This window comes from Morone saxatilis, unplaced genomic scaffold (genome assembly GCF_004916995.1).
Source record: "Morone saxatilis isolate NCDOM2014 unplaced genomic scaffold, NCSU_SB_2.0 Contig10, whole genome shotgun sequence".
Lineage (NCBI taxonomy): Eukaryota > Metazoa > Chordata > Actinopteri > Moronidae > Morone > Morone saxatilis.
The window spans coordinates 17,898,766-17,903,912 of record NW_023339652.1 but is presented as its reverse complement, the minus strand read 5'-3'; the positions used below and the strand labels follow the sequence as shown (position 1 = coordinate 17,903,912).

The following is a 5,147-nucleotide window of genomic DNA, read 5'->3' as shown; positions in this document are numbered from 1 at the left end:
TATATCCCACCTACTGACAGGTGCCATGATAACCAGATAATCAGTGTTATTCACTTCACCAGTCAGTGCTCATGATGGTATGGCTAATCGGTGTATATCTATGTGCAAAACTAATGAAATTGCTATCAGTCTTAGCTATACTCTGTTTGATGCTAACTGGCAAATATTAGCAGGCTAAAATGCTAAACTAAGATGATAACCCTAATAAATGTACTGTACCTACAAAAGCATGCTAGCACGGTGATGTCGTATCCAAGAGCTTGTGATGACGTATTGTTAAGTATTTTGACCACAACTGCAAAAGATGGTGTTGTGCCCTACGAGTATTACAAACCCACAGGACTCTTATTGTGACTGCAGCCTAGTTGTTTCAAGATGTTATCTTAGTCTGTTATTTTGCCTACTGTAGCTATGTTTCCATTTCATTGTTTCATTTGACCCATAAAATCTTACATCCATACCACACAAATCCCACGTCCTTCTCTGTGTGTGTTTCAAGTCTGTATTTGCTTTCTCTCAAGTCTGAACAGGCTCAAAGTTTCTCCCACACACACCTCTGTGGGAAACACAGCGAGGGACTCTCACTGAAACACTCCTGTTTCTTTTTTCATGTTACAGCAAATCCTTTCCTACCTGTTCCCCTTCCCGCTCACATCGCGCCAGGATAAGTTTGGCCTCGGCGTCTCAGGTGGCTTCATTAACGCTGGGCCACTCCAACCCGACGTGTCTCGAAAAGTGTTTCTCCTAAGCGATTTTCTTTCACACCTCATAAATTACACCCTGTTTCTTTTCCTCGCACTGAAACACATCAAAGCTCACCCAGCCAGGCCTCGTGAAGAATAACAAGAAGATGATGAGGGAGGAATCTAACAGAGAGTGAATTTATTTTCTCCTCTCGCTGAAGTGAGTTGAACCAATTCAATTATTTTTATAGAAATAGCTATGGGGGCTCCTTTCAGAATGGCTGATTCATCCTTGACAAAATTTTCTGCAGTGCAAAAAAAAACCCCTTTGAAATATGACAGGTACAAGTGCCTGTGATAGTTGAGCAAGCATGTAATCATTTAAAAAGCAACAAATCTGATATGGCAAAATGTAGCGCTGCAGAAAGCCCCGGCAGAGACAGGGCTCCTGGATGCTGAAAAACAGGATGGGACATGTCATTGTGAAACTGTAACAGTGCATCAGGGACTGATAAACACAGCCAGCTCAGTCTCACAAGGGAAGGAGCAAAGCTGTCTGTGGTGAACAGCTGACATCAGGCGATCCTTCAATGCAGTTCAGCTGCACCCTGATAATGTTGTGATATAATAAGAGAGGCACAGTGTCTAGAGGAAAGATTAGAAAAGAAATCAAAATGAAAGAAGCTTACAGAAGCATCTCATTCCATGACAAATCAGAGAAACAAGCCAGGAAATCATTAATTCTGAGTGAAAATCTTGGTCAACTACTGCTCAACTGACCTGGAAAGAACAGACACATAAACAAAAACAGAACTCCAAAATGGTGGAAAACTTGACACATTAAACGGCCGACAAAATCGATTAAATCAGACAGAGCCTTGACATTGAAACTGAAGTCATGGGGAAAGTGAGCGCTAAGGTTAGGGTTAGGGTTCCCCGGTCCCATACANNNATAGAACCCGGGGAACATAGGTACGCTCCCATTTAGACTGTGCGTTAGTGTGACCGTCAAGAATGGTTAATATGATTTGTAGAACTGCAATAATTAATCGATTTTTTGTCAACTATCAAATTAATTGGCAACTACTTTGATGATTAATTTAGAAAAAATTCCATGATTTCAGTTTCTCTAAACAGTTAAGTGAATATCTTGTGGTTGTGGACAAAACAAGAAATTTGAGAACGTCACCTTGGGCTTTGGGAAACACTGATCAACATTTTTCACCCCAAACAATTAATCTAGAAAATAATCATCATTGATGATGAAAGTAAATGTTAGTTGCAGCCCTAATAATCTGAGAATAAATTTAAAGGGTTGGTTCACCCAGTGCCAATGACCATCACCTATACTAATGAATGTCCTGGGAGAAACCCTGCATATGCTCCTATAGCGGCCTCCACTCTTGTGGTTTCAGACTTTCCACCATATTATGGAACTTGGCTGCAGGGATGTAAGTACTCATCATTGTCCACGCACCAAACAGCACCCAATTTCTTTGGGAAATGTCATTATTGCACAGCACGTGTTTTCTTCTATGCATTTCCTCATTCCTTTGTACTTTACAATACATTGGCTATGTTGTGTTTTTGAAGAAGACAAGACAGGAAGGACTGCCACACCGCACATTTCTGGTGTCTGACTTTGTATCACACCACTGTAAGACGAAAGATAAAAAAACTGTTACTAAAACTGGGCTTCTTGGCTTATTTTTCACATCTTACTGGTATGTGAGACAACACGCCCCCACCAACACTACCCGTAGCATTGTTGTAACACAGGGCTGATTTCAGTCCGAAGGCCTGGCTTGCATTATGTGTTCCAGTTCACCCCAAAGGTTTTGAATAAGGTTGAGGTCAGGGCTCTGTGCAGGCAAATTCCTCCACACCAAACTGAGAAAACCATTTTTTTATGTTAAGGACCATCCATAAACAGTTGCCACAAATTAGAATTACACTGTTGTCTTAATGCTATAATTGTATGGTGTAGCATTAACATTTCCCTTCATTGGACCTTAGGGACCTACCACATAATGGCCAAATAGTGTACCAGAAGCAGTAAGTAAGAAAATAAGGACAAATCAGCATCTTATGAGGAACTACTGGCAACAACGACATGAGCTATGGGCTCGGTTCAACGACATGCCTGAAAACAACAAAAGCGGCTGCTAAAGAGGTTAGCGTAGATGCATTGAAAGAAGAGCAAAGAACGGCACTGAAGGCTTTTCTTCATTGAAAAGATGTTTTCTCTCTTCTCCTGACTGTCTTCAGTAAGAGTTTAACTACGTTATATGGTTCGTTGCAGAGACGGCTGCCAGGAATGTAAATTAACAACACTGATTACCATAGAATGACAATCCTGCATGCCCCCACCCCCACTCCCCACTGTGGCTCATGATTGGAGGAGACACTCGCCTGCCACTTTCTATCCCAGCCTGTCACAGCCAATAAGTGCTAGAGGAGGGCAGGTCTGGGGGAGGTCTGATGATGCCTCTACTTGTCATGGTGTAATTGCCTGTTGATTGATCAGGAGGAGCGCGGGAACATATGGTGGTGCAACATCTCATTAACATCCAGGCAAGGTTCTCCATCTTTCCCCTGAACTCAACCCTTCCATCACCTGCCTCCAGCCAAATGACACTCTGTGCAGGGTTTTCTTCCTCATTACAAAGAAATGTGGGCTCATTTGGGCAGACGTGTCACACAGTCAGAGCCTGGGCTGAATGCCAACGGTGATCCCCGAAGAAAAATGATGAACACTTGAACAAAACAGGGATGTTTTTCACTTGAGTGAGGTCTGGTTTTAATCGTTTCCCTCCAGGAGCGATTTCCTTTGACGCTGACAGTGATGAATAAAATACTGAGACCCATTTTTCATCAAAGGGTGATAGGGTGAGGGAGGAGCATGCGTGGAAGTGGAGGGGCTTGGTCTTTTTTTTCTTAGTTTACTGGGACTGCTGCATTTATAACGCGCTTTGACTAAATCCCTAAATTTAGCAGAGATACAGTCCTATTCCATGAGATGTCTGACCTGTTCATCGCGGTGTCTGTAGATAAAAACATCTCATTCTAAGGTAACAGCTAACAAAAACACGATTCTTATAGTCAGGTGATTATGCACTTATGAAAACAATTTCAAATGTCATCTCTGTAAAGATACGATGGAAATCTGCACGAAGCTGTGCACAGTCACTGTGTCCAGTAATTGTTCACCAAAACTCCCCATTAAACCACAAATTGTCATTTTATGTCATTTCAATGTGTTAGTGAGCTTTAGAGGTGTTGGTACATGCATACTGAAATTCTGAGAGCCATGCTAGCTGTTTCCCCATGCTTCCGGTCGTTAGGCTAAGCAAGGCTGACTGTACATAACACACAGTAATAAAACTGATATGAATCTTTCTCACTCTCGCAAAGAAAGCATCACAGGCTCTTTTGGTATTTACAGTAGCGTATTTCCCAACATGTTGAATTACTCCTCCTTGCAACCTAACTTTTGCTGCTGCTGGGAAACAATGTAAAAAAAAAAAAGATTTTTTCTTATACACAGACTTTTCCCTTTCAGTGCAGTTATTAACAGCAGTGCCCCAGTGGTAGTCTATCCCACTAGTCAAGACACAGTGTGTCCTGAAGCTGCCTTCTAATCTCGCCGTGGCCCACTGACAGCCCAGTATCACTCCCTGTGAGCTGAGCCACTGCTGCAGTACAGTACAGAGCAATGCAGCCAGCCAATCAGATTACACGGTCTAATCTTTAACCTCCTTGGTGTCTTTACAAGCCGTGGCTCCAGCGACATCTCACAACGTGGTGGGAAGACTGAAGATTGTGCTCGATTAGGATGGATGAGTGGGTCGACAGAGACCATTGATGAAGAGACTCCTGAGCTCTTGGGGGAAAGAAGGATCTATCTTTAGTAGTTGCAATACAAAAATAGCTTGAGAGCTGCATCTGAATACCTTAAGATTCTGTACAAACATACCTTTTAGGCAACCAGTCCTGTATCACAATCCCATTTAGGTAAACATGATGAAAGCACTCATTTAAAGGACACAATTTGGGATGTTAAACAGCTGCACTTTATGATTTTGGCTGACCTTTATTTAGTTTACCCTTTTAAAAGAACAGCTGAGTATTTTCACTTCATCTCTTGTAATTAGTCTGCACCACAGGAACGGGTCCTCCTAAGTGCATATTTCAGAACACTGTAAATACAGAGTTTTATTTAAAGGCTGTGGAATTGGTGTATGTGCTAAGCTTTTCTATTTATGTGACTCATCCAGCACAGAAGCTACAAACAAGCTGCATAGAAACGGTGAAAGAGTGAGCTGCAGACACACAGAGTGAAACTGAGAAAGAGTAGGGCAGAGGAATGTAGGACGAAAGGTGATCTCGGTCCACAGAGTAGTTCAAAGTAGCTGCAGTGTGTTTGAGGGTAATGTGCACCAAAAACACACACACAAACACACA

The 5,147-nt window shown here is 42.2% G+C and overlaps 1 protein-coding gene across 1 annotated transcript in view; it reads right to left on the bottom strand.

The window, feature by feature from the left end:
• dennd5b (DENN/MADD domain containing 5B) overlaps positions 1–5,147 on the bottom strand; it is a 54,521-nt gene that overhangs the window by 29,441 nt on the left and 19,933 nt on the right. The gene's annotated exons all lie outside the window — the stretch shown is intronic.